This window comes from Chionomys nivalis, chromosome 21 (genome assembly GCF_950005125.1).
Source record: "Chionomys nivalis chromosome 21, mChiNiv1.1, whole genome shotgun sequence".
Lineage (NCBI taxonomy): Eukaryota > Metazoa > Chordata > Mammalia > Rodentia > Cricetidae > Chionomys > Chionomys nivalis.
Genome location: NC_080106.1, coordinates 16,412,396 through 16,429,802, shown reverse-complemented (window position 1 = coordinate 16,429,802; position 17,407 = coordinate 16,412,396).

Here is a 17,407-nt window from a genome sequence, read left to right as displayed (position 1 = left end):
GATGCAGTATGTTTTTAAAAGAAAAGGCGAAGATCACACAAGGCACACACACAATACCCACTTACTTTTTGAGGTGACTCCATCCCCGCAAACAAGTTGAAAGGCTTCTTACTATAGGGAATCGCACAGGTGAACATGTGATGGGAACTTAGACAGATAGAGCCCAGACCAGCCGTGAGTCATTCTTCCTTCTGTTTTGAAGAGGCAGTGATACTTAGTCCCTGGTTTTGTCTACACATTTAGAGTGGAGGTCATACAACGCCCTTCAGAAGTGGGGACTGTTGGACCTCTGTGTTAAGGTCATTTAAACCACAAAAAGCCTCAACCATTTCTCTCTTTTTCTGCAAATTAAACACACTCCCCGTTGTGTTGTAATGGGTTTCAGTCCTTTGTAATTAAAGATCCAACTGTTCACCTCCTAAACTGAGGGCTTTTTAGCACATCGTCGCTTCATTTATCTCTGGGGAGAGACACTGATCCACCCGTTTGCTGTTGGAGTGACGCAGCCCTCCGTGTCTGGCTGGCAGGAACATGGTAATAAAAGTGAACACTGCACTTTCTGCAGGAGATCCATTACCTACGCTCTCTAATGAGCTTGCTTCTCAAGAGCTTTTCAGTAAAGGGGGTGAGGGGTACAACAGAGAAGAACCCAAAGTAAGGGGACTGTCTCTTCAGAGTGATTAAAATCATTTCTCTTCTCCTCCCTTAACAGGGCTTTAGCTTTCCTTTTGCCTTCCCTACAGGCAGTTCATTACTTGCATGCCTTCTTCTCTTTCACTCACTCCATGACAAAGGCTTCTTCTATCGTGTCCTTATTCTGAAGTTTTCCCTACAGCAGAGTCTGGGGCAGAAAGCACATGTGTTCTCCCCAACAGCAACACAAATCAGCCCTGAGGAAGAAGGGCAGGAAAGGTTCAGCGAAAAGAACCAACAGGGCACACCTCTTCACATGTACACACCCCACTGGCTGAGCATCCCAGCAGTCAGAGATGGGACTTACTGACTGGACTCCATCCCAACCCCCAGAACTGTCACGTTGGTTCATTTAGCATGGAGTGACTAGGAAGCAGACACACTGAACACACTCGCTAGCACCCTGAGCTTCTCTCTTTTCCTGCAGCTCTCCCTTTGGGATGGCTTGTGCTTCTGTTGGGAACCATCATGGCTCATGTGGTATCGTTAGGGGATCATTCACGTTCCTGGAGAGATGGCTGTCACAGTGGTCTCTGAGGTGGAAGATGTATGTAGCCTAAGAGATCTGAAGAGATGCTGGAGGTGTGTCTAGCGTATTGTTGTTGGTTCCTATTGGTCATTGGTTCGTGTGGAGCTAAGGAAACTCACCCTTGCAATTGGAGGTGATTTACCATAGCCTGGAAATAATGATCTTGCTGTTATATTTGTCTTGTCTTAGGAATCATTAGTTCAACTCTCTCTGATGGACCAGAAACTAGAGTGTGTACAGCTCCTTCTGTATTTCTCAATGAAGCATGAAGTTTTTCAAAGAACACATGCTCATCAGACTTCTAGTTGGTTTGAAACACTCACACTGTAGCTCTGGTTGGCTTAGTACTTGAGTCAATTTTCCTGCATCATCCTCCCAAATGTCAGAATTATAGGTATGACCACTATACCTGATAATTATCCATAAATTGTATTTAGAAACACCATATCTTGCAAATTCTGTCTTTAAAAGAGTAACTTTGATATGATTTTATGATGCTAGTTGCTATTCCACAATTAATCAAAAGTGGTTTGGGTCTTTGATAGCTTAGGGTCGTTAGAAACATCTATTCCTTTAAAAAATGACATTTTATTTTTTTAAGTGTGTATTTGGATATGTGCAAATGTGAGCACAGATATTCTCTAAGTCCAGAAGAAGGTACTAGATTCTCTGGAGTTGGAGTTACAGGAGCCATGGGATGTGGGGATGAGAATCCGATTCAAGTCCTTTGAAAGAGAAACATGGGCGCTTAACTGCTGACCCATCTTTCTAGCTCTAGAAAGATCTACTTTTAACAATGGTCTTTTAAACTCAGGAATCACTAGAGGTTTCATCTCAGGAGCTCAGTCTATTCCAGTTCAATGATTCAGGAGATGGTCTGATATTGGAGAATGAAGGCATGTCCTGGGGATTAGATAGCAACCATGTGTGCTTTCCTGTTCTGAAGTTTCCAAAGGTGATGAAGAATGGTTCACCATAAGCCCTGAGCTGCTGTAGGTGAGCAGAAAGTTCATTGTAGTCACCAAGTAGGTAAAAATGACACCATCTTGGGTTATGCTTACTGGGCTTCAGCTTCCTTTGGCTTTTGACTTCTAAAAGAAGAAGGTAGATCATTTATAGACTGTATCTTAGGACATAGTCAGCTGTTAATTTTTTGCATGAATATGTGTGTGTATGTGACTGTGTATGCAAGGGTGTGTGTACATTTGCGTGTGAGTTTGTGTACATGTATATGTGGCGGCCACAGGGTGATGTGGGAGACTTCCACAATCACTCTCCATCTTGTACTTTGAGGCAGAGTCTCTCAATTTAACAACACAAAGTTTGCCAATATGGCTCTCTGTCTAGGCTGCTTGCAGGGAACCAGTGTCTCTATCGTCAGAGCACTAGAATTATAGGCAGGCTGCTGTGACCATTCAGCATTTACACGGATCTTAGGGATCAGAACTAGGCTTCCTTTCAGGGCAAACACTTTATCCACTGAACTACCTCCCTGACCCATTAGTGTTTTTAGACAAATTCTGGCTTTGCAGCCCAGGATAGCATTGAACATTCAATCCTTCTGTCTCTGCCTTTCCAGTGCCAGAATTCTAGGCATATGTCAAAATTCATGACTTAACTATGACGTTTCCAAAACAGAATCAAATCATTGTATTCTAGGTGAAGATACAGTATAAAAAAAAACTAGCATTTTTCTCTCAGTGAAAATTTAACAATTATTTCAAATAAAATCTAGTAATACTTCTAGTTGCATCTTTGTGTGTGCTTTTTTCTTTTGCAGAATATCTTTTATTGCTTTAAGGATGTGTATAGATATTGAATTCATGTTTTAAATGAAGTTAAAAGTGGATATCTCTTTTATTTGTACAGTAAGAGAAGAAGGAAAGAACCCAAGAAATATGTTCTCTTTAATCTTCATTTAAAGACTTAATTGCCCATAAAATCTGCTGAATCTAACCATGTAGTTGATAGGAAGATTGTTTTCTTCTTCTTTTTCCTTAGATTTCTGTTTCTAGAGCTAAGGGGATTAAAGCAAATGTGTTTAAAAAAAAAAGCACATGAGCACCGAGAATGAGAGATATAAACACTGGTGTGTCCATTGCTCACTGGTCTCAGCCTTCAAATTCTTAATTAATGAACTTTGAAGTACTTCCCATATAAGGGTCAGAATATATTTTCTTATTCTTTGATTCATGTTTCTTTTATGTATCAAAAGGATTATTTGGAAGTAAATGTGCCTGCCTGAACTGGGAAGGCTTTGCAATATGACTATTATATTTGCCTTAGTTATTGTTCTATTGCTGGGATGAAACACCATGACCAAGACAACTCATAACAGAAAGAATCTAATCGGGGGCTTACTTACAGTTTCAGAGGGTTAATACATGTTCATTCTTCAGGGATGTGCTGGCAGGAGGAATGTCACTGGAGCAATAGCTAGCTTACATTTTGACCCACAGGTAGCAGACTAAGAGAGAGACTGGGTATGGTATGGTGTGGGCTTTTGAAACCCCAAGGCCTACCGCTAGGAACACACCTACTCCCACAAGGCCACACCTTTCAATCCTTTCTAAATAGCCCACAGTTGGCAAACAAACATTTAGATGTATGAGCCTATGGGGCCATTCTCTTTCAAACCACATCATTTCTTCTTTTCCTGTGCATTTGGCCACCTGCATAAAGAGAATGTGTCCTGGATAGGCCACCAATCTTAAATTTTAGCACATCCCTTTAGCTGAGTCAGAACTCTAGTTACCACTCATCCAATACCTGCAAAGTCCAGCCAAGTCCAGATGATTCTTCCCATCCCATGTCAGGCTGTGGACATGGTTTTGAAGACAAATAACTCTTACTTGGTACCATTGTGTTTGAGACCATTGTGTTTAAGGTGGAGAGAGAGCTAACACTGCAAGTGTGTGTGTGTGTGTTGTGTGTGTGTGCGTGTCTGTGTGTGCGCGCGCGCGTGCTTGCTACCCACACTCATCATGAACTACCTTTAAAATATGAGTATTGTTGTCAGCATGCTATATAGCACTGCTGCAGAAATTACAGCCAATGTTTTACCAGTGGTGAGCATATGACTAGCACTGGGGATATATTACTGTCTTCCCTTTGCTGAAAGATTCTCTAGAATGTACATATAAAAGAGCCCATTCAGGTGGCACCAAAATAAATTCCACTTCTTTCCTTTCCCGGACTGGGGGAGTCTGGAGGTGCTATTCTTCATAGTGGCCTGCGTGGGCTTAGCAAGATTTTGCAAGCTTGTGTAGAATAGTGGAAATACAACATTATTTACAGGATCGCTTTCCAGTAACCTGTCCAGCTTCTTGATTAAGCGCTTATTGAACACCTACTTTTTCTAGATCTGAAAAACACAGATGTAAAGAAAACAGCCACTTCTTTTAGTACAGCATCTAAGGGGTCAAGCATATGGACTTCCACAGAAATAGAAGGACACAGTATTGTTGGGGCATCTGCTTGAACAGAAATGTTTAGAGGTTGGGGAGTGTATTTCTTTTTGCAATTATGGAGATGGGGCACCCAGAGCTTTGTGTATGCTAAGCAAGAGCTCTATTACTAATTTCTTTATTGCCCGCTAGAGAACTTTCCTGCATCTGAAGATATTTAGCATGGTAAAATTTAGTTTGCTAACCTGAAATGATTCCCTTTGTAAAAAATATGAAAGGTGATGCATACCCTCCATCTAGAGTTCAATATTAGTGCAAGATTTCAGAAAGGTTTTTTAAGACATTATATAGAATCAGTCACTAAATAAAATAATAAGGCACTATGTAAAATCAGGGAAAAAGTATTTCCTTTTTTGTTGGTATTTGCTTTACAAATATCCACCTTCCTTTTCAAAGCCTAAACCAAGATCTTTCTCATATAGAGTATCACCTATTATATACGGGATCATAAATCACCTAATACCATACACATTGCAGAGTTGTCCCATGGAGGAAGTGTTTTAGGTCTCCAAATGTGAAAAACATATGCCACAAGAAACCATGCCCGGAATCTTAGGAGGGGGAGCCAACCCCCTCTTTACTATTTACCACCACGTCCTGCAGCGCAGAGGGACACTGAGGAGTTCCTTGGCGTGTTTCTGGCTCATGTTCTACCGCCCACTTTGAACTGAGACACAGAGCTCACCATACCTTTCTTCTTCACCCCTATCTGAATTGCTTGTCCGTAAAAAAGAAGCTTCCTGTCTTCCAGGCTCTGCCATCAGAAACCATCTCCTATGGCAGGAGAGAGAGGATAGGACAAAGGTTGGGATATATGGGCTCGGGCATCAAGTTATCTGGGTCAGACTGGCCTCTGCCATTCATGAGCGGTGGAACCCTAGGCAAATTGTTTAACCCTGTGTACCCTGGATGCCAGTGAAATGTGGAGCTGCAGAACAGTCTAGACCACAGGTTATACTGAGGCTTAAATCAGTTTACACACAAGGAATGGTTTGAATCCTTGGATCATACTAGCTCCAGTTCATGTTGAAACCTAATCCTAAATTGGGTGATAAGACCTACGTAGGATCAAACCAATCAAATCCAAACAGGGAGGAGGCGGCGAGTTGGGCCAGCAGTCCTACCCTTCGCTGAAGAGTCATTGGCTCCCACTGTTTGGACGCTCACCTTCCTGGACGTAGATAGAAGACCTTTGTCTTCCCGCAGGGCAGGGAATTTGGACTGCTCTTCAGTATCGAGAGGGAGGGGGAATGGTGTGGGGGGAGGAGAAGAGGAGTGGGGATAGGGGGAGGGGAGTGGGGGGAGGGGGCATTATTTGGGAGGAGGGGGCATTATTTGGGAGGAGGGGAGGGAAATGGGAAACGGGGAGCAAGTGGAAATTTTAATTAAAAAAGAATAAAAATAAAAAAAACAAATAAATACTTAAAAAATATATAACTCAATAAAAACAATTTTAAATAAAAAAAATTAAAAAAAAAAGAGTCATTGGCATTTGATTGCTGTAGGGAGAGTCGGTTTTCTTCAGTGCAGTGACACCTGGTACATCCAGACTCTAGGGCAGGTCCCACATCCAGGAGTAATCAGCTCATACAAACTGGGTCATGGGCTTAAAGGCGGGAGAGGGGGGAGGGCAGAAAGGGGGGAGGACGGGAGCCCGGGAGAATATGAAGTTGGGAGTGTAGGGAAATAGCGGAGGATCTGGAGTTTGAGAGAAGGGGACAGATATGATCAAAATACATTGTACATCATTATCAAAGAGCAAGTAAGAATGTTTTTAAAGTGGTGGCGCCTTTAGAAGGGAATTACTAGCCTTTCAAAGGGCACAGGAACTGAACTCAGGTTCTCTGCAAGAGCGATACGTGCTCTTAGTTGCTGAGCCATCTCTCCAGGTGAATATTTTCACAGGTGAATATTTTCTTGTTGCCCGTCTCTGTCTACTCCTCCTCTGATTAACAGTAAACAGAGCACATCTTTCTGCAAAGGCTGATAGGAGAGCACACAGAGGAAGAGGGTCTAGACCACCGCCTGCACGCTCTCTTTATGGATGGCTTATCATCCTGAACACTCGGAAGCCCAGGATGAGAGCCGCTGGCCCGTGGAAGTAGCCAGAGCATTTCTACCTCGTTTCCGCTGCAGAGATTCAGAAACGAAAGCACCATTTCTCCCGAACAATGCTCTACACTCGAGGAGAGGGGCTCTGGGGACCCTATGAAAAGAAAACAGAATTTTCCTGGATGCAAAATACTTCAGCCCATTCTTTTCTCTAAACATCCCACTTTCAATGCTCTTTCTCTTTCGTTACACTGGGGAAGAAAACTCAATTGTGTGCTAGGCAGCTCTTATGGTCACATTCTCTCTTTGTGTTTCTTGTGCTTGCATTCAAGGGAGCTCTCTATGCTCAGAAGCAGCGTGGTCAACTAGAGTCCTTTGTGGGCATATAGTAATACCCCCCAGGACCGAATCCTACATATGAAACCATAGATGTTTTTGTCCGTGTTGGGCTGACACATAAAATGTTTTCGGAACCAAATGTGATTTTCTCCAACAGTGATGAGTCTGTGCTGAGCAATGTTCCTTTTTCTTTCAATTACATGCTAATGACAGCATCAGGAAAAAATTCTGAGTATGAGGGATGAATCCTACAGAGCTGTCACAAGGAGTGGCTTAATACATTTTCTGAGTAAATAATGGATCTCTGAGGGTGTCGGCAGCATCAAAAAAAAAAAAAACTCTAAATACTATTTTTTTAGCATGGGTATAATAGAATTATATGTTTGTAACTATTCTATAGTCAGTGAAATAATTTACATTAGCATCCCAAACTGAGCAACAATTAATAGGCTTTTGTGGTTGGTTTGGGCTGCCATGATTAACAGCTCAAAATGAGAAGCCTGCCCTTGCTTAGCTCATCAGAGGAATTTTACCTAGCCAGTAGCCAGAGCCTTTATTGCATTTTGTTACAGATCATAAAATGGGCCTGAGTGCCCACAGCCCACGACGGGCAGAAGAAGAAAAGCAGGGATGAAATAAAAACAGCATTTGACAAGATGGTCCTCTGAGATTTCCCTTGCAATGCAGATCCTCCATTCTCAAACAACGTGGTTCAGACGTAGAAGCAGTTAAAGCAGACAGAAACTGGTGAGCCGAACTAAGACTTTTATTTTCTGATAACCTGTACGTGCAAGAATGCATACACAGTGATATGGACACACAGACACACCTACACACACACACAGACACATAGACAGACACACGCAGGCATACAGACCCATATGCAGATACACACACGAACACACAAACACAGACACACATGGATACATAGCCACAAACACACAGACATGCACACACAGACATAGTCGCATACACAGACATCCACAACCATGTACACACACACAGAGATACAAACAGCCACACAGACAAGCACACATATGTGCATAGAGATTTAATTCTTTGTCACTTCATTTCAATGGCTCTTTGAATTAATTTTAATTCCTTCTGTTGAGAACTGAAAAAGACAAAAAAGTGCTCAAAGATACAAGAATCATTGTGCTAAAGATCAAATTAGGTTAGGGGGTCACTGCTACAACAAGGGCCTAAAGGTGGCTTTTGCTGAAAAAAACAATCAATTCTCCATTCAAATATTCAGATGCCGCATGGACAGCTAGAGCTGGATAAAACTTGGCATCACTGTGGTCAGTTAGTGTCTGTCTCCTTTAGGTTAAAACAATTTGTCAGGTTTCTGTTGAGCTCTGCACAATGGCATGCTGTTTAGTTAAGGGCTATCTGTCTAAACACAGGTAATAGAAGTCTGGTTACGTTGAGATTCTGACCTGCTTTACCTTGCTTCAAGGCCAAAGCCACCTTTGGAGAAGGATAACTAAGATATTCTCAAGGTCTGCAGGGACATGTATCTGTCAGTTTTTAAGCTACCTTGTTCCAGACTCCCTGGAGTTGCACCTCAGAAGTCTTCAGCCATTACCCTGTGTCTGCAGTCACCTTGAATTCCAGGAGCAGTCAGCTTCATGGGCGGTTCATGCCATGATCATACCCCCCACCTAAGTGGAATGACTATCCACAATGGGCACCATGACTGCCTCCCAAGAAGTAATCATATCAGAACTGAACCAAATTGCCCCTCAAATCATGACGTTACTGATGATGAAGATGGTGTGTGTGTATGTGCGCATACGTGCATGTGTGTGTTTGCGTGTGCATAATGATGCCTGTGTGGAGGTTAGAGGACAATTTTGGGCATCGGTCATCACCTTCCACGTTGGTTGCAGCACAGTCTCTATGTTATTCTTTGCCTTGTGAATGCCTGAGGATTATCCTGGCTCTGCCTCCCACCTGAATCATATGCCTTCGTTACTTGGGTGGGGCTTTATGTGGTTTAGATTTGAACTCAGGTCTTTGTGCCTATGTGGCCATAACTTTACCCACTGAGTTATCTTTCCAGTCCTCTCATAGAGTTTTTTTTTTCAATGATTCTAAAATAGCCAATATTGTATCTTTCAAAAATAAAACTTTTAAGCCATCATGAAAGCTTACCAGAATCACTTACAGATAATTTTAATATACACCCGCACACAAAATTAAGATCAGTCCATACATAAAACACATTCCACATTGCCTTAGACACGCTCCACTTTGTGATGTTTCTGTCATTTGCCAGTGTTTGTCTCTCATTATTTCTCAGTGTCGGTGAACGGATGGACTCACTAATATTGCCTGAAAGGATGCAAAGAGCCCCAATGTGAATTCAACCTAGGTTTCTTCTAAATGAGGTACCTTTTGTTATGCCCCATTATGCTGTTCTTGCAAATTCCCCTAACAGACTCATCTGTAAAGTCAATTGACAAAAACAGGCCCACAGCGGGTTGCTATGATATTGGCTGCTAAGGAAAAGCTAGTGTGATGCTCAAAACATGGCCTCTGGTCCTTAATGACATTGATTTGTCACAGATCCAAGAAAGGGAAAAGAATAGCACAGCCAAGCAACGACCAGCAAAACCTGACACTCCCCAGCCTGAGAATTAAGCAATGATTTAAGATAATTTCATTGCATCAATTAAAACAGTAAGACAATGTAGCTTCAGGGCTTGGGAAGTGGTTCGATTTTCAATTGCAAGGCCACGTATAACGAAGCACTGGAGAGACCCCAGCTAAACAGAGGTGATGTGAAACATGCGCCATAAGGAAAGGTAAAGCCCCTCCCTCCCCGCCCCAGTCCTGGTCCTCCGGGCTCTTTGGATGTTCCCACTGCTGTAGACTCACCATACGACAAAAATGGCAGTTCCCCACTTTCCCCAAGATCAGCCTCTAGGCACTGCTTGGAGACAGGCCACCTCCTGTCATCAAACTGGCCCATATTCCCAGGTGCCAGAGACTAGGCAGAGCAGAAAGCCAGAGGAAGCTGCTCTGGATTGTAGGTTTGGTCTTATAGACTAAGGACACAAAAGACCATACTTCAACCAAAAGTTTCCTTCTATTTCATTTTTTAATAACCTTTTTGGAACAATGGAAATCTGGGATTATTTTTGTCTCAATGCCCTGTTCTGGCTCCTGTGCTGTTTTTAACAGGATGTAGTTCATGCCCTTTTCTTTTGTACATGATCAGATAGAGCAGGGAAATTACAGATGTGCTGAGCAGCTCTTCAATCTCACTGGAGTGACCCCTGAGCAAAGAAACAGCTTGTTGCACCTCTCTCCCTCCCTCCCTCCCTCCCTCCCTCCCTCCCTCCCTCCCTCCCTCCCTCCCTCCCCCCCCCATCTCTCCTTGTTTTCATCCCACTAACTCTTGACCTCAAGTGGTCAACTCACAGTATGACACCGTTGGGTGATCATGAGAAGAGGTGTCTGTGGTCCCTAAGGTGCCTGACTAGGAAGAAGGGGGTTTGAGGCTCTCAGTAGCATCTCCAAGCTGCATGGAGAAGAGGGCCACCAAAGAGAAGTCAACTAGACACTTAAGAAATGCAAGAAATCCAGTCAGAGCCCCATGCTTTATACTGGGCAGAGACTTTCCAGGAATACGAAGCAATGGGGTTGCTTGTCGATCAGTTTCTTGTTGTTTCTGCAGTTAGTTCATATGAACATAGTAGCTTGAGAGAGTGCGAGTTTACTCAGGGTTGTGGAGGTCAGAAACTAATGTTACATGATTAAAACTGAGAGGCCAGCAGGTCTGTGTTCACTTTGGAGAGCCTAAAAGAAGGACTGGTTTCCTTTTTTTTTTTTTCTAGCAGTTGAGGTTGCCAACATCCCTAGCCCCTGGCACCTTCACAGTATCTTCAAGTCTCTTCCATGCCCCTAACTCGGACTCACCTACTTCCACCTTTTCCTTCCAGGGCAATTACTCAGCCTACCATATCTGTGTTAGCTGACTAGAGTGGGGATTTTGTTACTTTAACCAAGGGGATCCTGATTAAGACAGGACTCAGTTCTTAAGTTTCCCTTAGAGGTCAAGAATCACATGCCCTTCTGCCTGAGTGCACATTGCAGGCTTTAAGACATGGAGTTATTCAGAAGAAATGTTATTAGAATGTAAATTATTTGGTTTTAATTCCCACTAGAGCAGGCTGTATATTTGCTTTCGGGCTTAGCTTATTCATTTATCATATGCAGATTAAATACTTATGATTTGCCCAATTCACAAGGTTGTTGTGAAATTCAAATGACATACAACACTAAATTTATACTGCTTGCATATAGAAAGTACTTTATTTTACCTCACGTGAGTGCCATCTTTTAAAATAATAATTTCATCACCAATATTAAATGTAGTTTTTGAACATGGATCTGACGGTAATTGCATTTACATATTCTTTTTGCCTAACTAAAAAAAAAAAAAAAAAAAAAAAAGGTAGGCGCTGGAAGGGAGGCTCCATGGCCAAGATCACTTGTTGCTTTTGCTGAGGAAGACCCAGATCCAATTCCTAGGACCCACCCTGTGTGACACAACTTTTCATAACACCAGTTTCAGCAGATACAGCATCCCTTTTCTGGCTGCTGTAGGCACCAGGCAAGTATGTGGTACACATATATGCACACGTGCAGGAAAAACACTCATATACATAAAAATAAGTCAGTGTTTGAAAAGGATAGGCCTTCCTAAGGTTAAAAAAGATAGAGAAAAAGGAAGGGGGAGCCCGAGGAGATGTTTAACAGTTGAGAGTGCAGATTGCTCTTCTAGAACCTGTGTTTAGTCCCCTGCATTCAGATTGGGCTGCTCTCAAATGCCTGTAACTCCAGCTGTAGAGGATCCGTGTCCTCTTCTGGCCTTGTTAGGCACTTGCACTAGTATGCACATACAATCCCACAGATACATAAATAAAATATAAAAATACTATATTCCCCCATCTCAAAATCTGCTTGAAAAAACAATTGATTAAGAGAAGAATGAAATGAACTTGGACAGAAGGAAGTAGGCACATCTTAATGCTACATATGGGGAAGATGGGCTGGGTATTGTGAAATCCACATAGAGACATTTGGGCCTTGAGGAGGCAATGTGCTCTCCTGCAGATGTGAGGTGTGTCAGAGATCCCTTTCATGGGATGGAGCTGACTGGAGCATCACTAGTCTTTGTTGAGGTCCCAGAGATGGGACACTGCCAAGTGAGCAGGCAAATAGTATGGGAAGGGGAGGGGAGAAATACCTCAATACAGCATCTTGAATTCCTGAAAAGATTTGGAAGAAGGGGGAAATGTGGAAGCACATTTTCAGGATCTACAAAATGTGATTCTGATGTCATCTGAGAGACATATTTCTGGGCAGGGAACTTTCTGGAAGGGGTAACTGAAGGGACAATGTACCCTTCCACCCCAAGTGGCCAGCATCTTCCAGCAGAAGTCAAGATACCCAAAGATCAGAGAGAAAGGGACCTGCTCGCCTTCATTCACTAATGCTGAGTGTACCTACTTGATTGCACCATCGACGCTGCCTCTGCCACTGCTGCCACCACTGCCACCGCCACCATCCTCCCCTCACTTCAGAACTCACCTTCTGTGATATTCCATTAAGCACTGGAGACCTGTGGTTCTCCAAGAATCCTGCAGGCCTTCAGCACCAGCTTGTCCAAGGTGCAGGCAGTCATTGCTGGCTTTCTCAGCTCTCATCATGTAAGCCAGTCTCATAAGTCCCCTTGGTAGTGCACTTCCTTTCTAGCTCTGTCCCTCTAGACAACACTGAAGCATACAACCTGGAACCTAGGGCAAGGTTGAAAGGCCACAGATCAAAAATTACCACACAGAAATTTCCATCATAGAGCCTACACATGGGAGGATCTGTTCCCAAGACAGAGGAAATTGATGTTTTGGTGTGTGGATATTTGCTGTGACATATACAAATTTGCTATGGGTGCCACCAAGTGATACATGGAGAAGAAGATGGTTTGGTGATAGCTGATCAGAAATGAATAAGCTCTAGATCTAAGCCTCTCAACACATCAAAATCAAGAAGGAATTGCGGCAAAAGGATGTACAACATAAAAAATTGGGGGCAAGAGGGATGGCTCAGTAGGCTCAGTAGGTCAAGGTGTTTGTTGTCAAGCTTGAAGACCTGAATTTGATTTCTCTGGAACCTACACAGACCAGCACACTGTGGCACACCCCCAACTACACACACACACACACACACACACACACACACGCATGCATGCAAATAAATAAAAAAGCAAATAAGTAAATAAATAAATGATTTCTTAATTCCCCAGAAAAGGGAAAAGGGTAACCTTCAGAACAATGAACATAAAATTCTCCTAACCAAATTCTTTCACCAAGAGATGGCACATTTCAGGAAGAGATTATATGACTAGAAAGCCCCAGGAAGGAAACAGCATTGATGGTGTGGAAATGAAATGGGTTTGTTTCTCCATAGTTACACTCACACTGTGTGGGACTATGTTCTGAGAAATGCACCATTAGGCAATTTTGTCATTATGCTAATGTCACGGAGTTATACAAACTGTGATGGTGTGGTTTCTCCATGACTGATTTGTGACTGCACAGTTCACAACTCTTATCCCACACTAATATAGTAGCATGATATCAACATACTATTCACATGTGTAATATATTGAGAAGTAACTCTCAAGCATAGAGTCAAACAAGTTCTTCTGCCCCGAATTAAGTAAGAATTTTTTGTACTGTGCATGAGTTGTCTGGTTGAAAAAAAAATATATAAACACTCAGATTTTTATTTCTTACTGTATGTCTTCCTGAATTATATACTTCCTTATTATTCAGATGAGATAAGAGCAGGAGATCAGGTGTGACTCATGACTTCCTGCTGGTAGCTCTCCAAAGGCAGGGCCATGAGACACACATGTGGGTCACCTGGTGAAGTTCCAGGGACTTCAGGAGGCAGAGGGGAAAAGACAAATGTGAGTCTTTATTGTGGTCTCTGTAGATGAGACAGGCTTGATCTTGACTGGCTAGTGTGCTGGCCAGCTTTTTCAGCAAGACACAAGCTAGAGTCATCTGAGAGGAAGGAACCTGAATTGAGAAAATTCTTCCATAAGATTGGACTGTAAGCAAGCCTATATGTAGAGCATTTTCTTAGTTATTGATTGATGGGAGGGCCCAGCCTATTGTGGGTTGGGCCGGCCCTAGGCTGGTGGTCCTGGGTTCTAAAAGAAAGCAGGTTGGGAAAGCCATGAGGAGCAAGCAAGTAAGCAGCACTCCTATTCCTGCCTGCAGGTTTCTGCCCTATTTTGAGTTCCTGCCTTGATTTCCTTCAGTGATGAACAGTGATACAGAAGCGTAAGCCAAATAAACCTGTTTCTCCCCAAGTTGCTTTGGCCACTGTGTTTCTTCACAGTAGTGGTAACCCAGATTAAAACAGTTTAGAGAACTTTTTTTTCCCTAAAGATTTTACTTTTATTGTTAGATAATGTGTGTCTGTGCTTGTGAGTGTGGTACCCACAGAGCCCAGGAGGTCCCCTGGAGCTGGTATCATAGGTAGCTGTGAGCAGCCTGACACGGGTGTTGGGAATTGTGGCTCCAGGGGACCCACCTGAGGCCCTTTGAACCAGCAATGCATACTTTAATTGCAGAGCCCTCACTCCTGCCATGGTTTAAGTAATTTCAGTCCCAGTGTGGAGGATGCTCCCTTCCTGGGTGGTACCCAGCCTTCTGCATGTGGTGTCTGTGGTATGAACTTTGGATTCCCACTCTTCACTTGAGAAGTGCATTCCCAGTTGTTTGCAGTTTCTAGCAATTAGCAAACACTGGAATGGGTGGTCTTTGCCAGGATAATCTAGGTCTCAGATATGGAAGCATCCAGAAAGACAGGAAAACAAACAAACGGATCAAAACAATCCCCCACCAGGACTAATATAATACTAGTCAAAAGGCTCTCAACAGACTAGGAACTGGGACCCAAAAGAAATTGTTTATCATACTGTGCCAAAATCGTCATTTACAGAGCACAGAATGTAGTATTTAATTAAATCCAAAATGAAATTACAAGACACGTCACATCATTGAGTTCCAGGGGAATATACCTCTGATAATTTCCTGTTGGAATGCTTGAAAGAAAGTTGTTTTTCCTCAAAATTAGATATTCTGCGCATGCACAACGGAAAATTTTTACGCTTTCAAGGCAGCTGGTTATGCCTGCACTGAAAATTTGTGTTTCATTCTATGTAAATGAGTGCCTGAACAAAGAGTAAAACTAATAAATTTTAATAACAAAAATACTAGAAGAAATGCATAGCAGGATATGGCTTCATACACACGCCCATGGAGACTCCAGGCTCATAAGTCTGCATGTAATTGGAACCTGGGATGTGTGAAAAATCTGGCTCCCAGCCTCCAGGATAAAAAGGAATTTAAGATTCCAGGCAAACAGGTGAAAGACAAAGGAGAGAATATTTATTGAGTCAGTGGGAGAACTTGGTGCCAGACTCAGTCACTCTGTGACTGAATTTACCCTGAGCAGTGGACTTTTGTTCATTTGCTAAAATAAATACCCTTGACACGGAGAACCTGGGAGGTGCCGTGCTGCAGAGATGGAGAAGGAGTGAAAGCAAAACTAATTTATTTTGCAGAAATGGCTGCTCCTTTCATAGCACTGTGTAGACCAGGGAGCTATGGGATAGCTATTGGGTAAGCTAAACTCAGCTACTTGGAGAAAGAGACAGAGAGAGGGAGAGAGAGAGGGAGGGAAGAAGGGAATGAGGAGGGAGGGAGGGAGGGAGAGAAGAAAGCCTCTGGCATTTTCCTGAAGGTCAGTTGTATTTTAAACCAGATGTCTGAGACATAAAGGAAAGAAATAAAGGGGTTTCTAATTAAAATCCCAAATGACAGCATGCTGCCTGTGAGGGCATATGGTGTACAATACATATATATATATATTAAAATTTCCTTTAAAAAGAGAGGAAATGGGCCATCAACCTAGGACGAGATTGAAAAGGGGACACTGTTGGCTCATTGATTGTATAAAAGTCTCTTATTTAAAAAAAAATAGATACCAAGTCTCTGTAAATAAAGACAAAATCCCGACGTGAGACATATTTACTAATAGCATGGAAATTTTTGACATAAAATCTATATATGCTTGACTCACTTGCAAGAACCATATACATTAAATTCTTTTAGGGCTCCATTAAGTTTCCCCTATTTCATATTTGTGGGAAAGAAAGATTGCTGTGTTTTTCAATGACTTTGCAGAACCTGCAAGGTAGTTAGCATTTCTCCCTTTTAGTTGGTGCGTTTGTTACAGAGTGAAAAGAGAGGATTCAAATGCCGAAAGCCTTTGACACCCAATGCTTGTTTCTTTGCAGTCCCTGCTCTCCCTGTGTTTACCTTGATGAGACCTCAATCCTACCTGTTTACACCGAAACCCAATCAATAACTCATTTATGCATGAGCACCGGGGAACGGTTTTAAGAAGGAATTGAAATGACATAAATACATGCCACGCTGGGAATCAACACTTACTTCCATGTACACTTTAAACCTGGGCCTTCATGATCATTTATGTTGCCTAAGCAACTTTCCGACTATCTCATTTGCTTGCCAGAGAACTCAGAGAAGAAAAGGTGGGTGTTGAAAAGCACTTAACAGGTGAAGAATCTGCAGCTTCAGAGAGGGAAGCTAAGAAATAGCGAAGACAGGCAAGTACTGGAAAGAACTAGATCATTAGGCAGGATCTGACACAAAGTTTGACACTAACTAGAGGGACAAATGTCGCTGATGGGCTTGTGTCTTAGCTTTCAATAGTGCCCCACTTACCTGCCTATTATCTCTGAAGTTCATAAGAGTTCACTACATCCTGACCGTTCCCCCGCCTCCAGCATTCTTGCCACCACATTGGGGCAAACCAATTCCATCATTCCGTTCTGGAGAAGGACCACACATACAGTGAGAGTGGGGTATTCATTCCATAATGTTCACCAGACACCAGTGATCGCTTTTAGTTTGTGCTAGATTTAAAACGTAGGCACAATTGCTACATCCCTAGTTCTTATGTCATGATGGGTTTACAGTAACTACCTATTCAGAGCCCAGTTCTCCCAGATAGGCTGTCGCAGTCATTCATATTTTATAAGATAAAGCCTGATTTCTCTGACATGGGATAGCTCCCCAGTATTGTTTCACAGCCCGATATATCCCTAAATCTCCACTCTCAGTTATTTCCACTCATTGGTTTTACATTTCAGCACCTTCATGTATACTTTTGCATGAGCCTGGCTCAACCCTGCACATGGATCGGGCTGGAT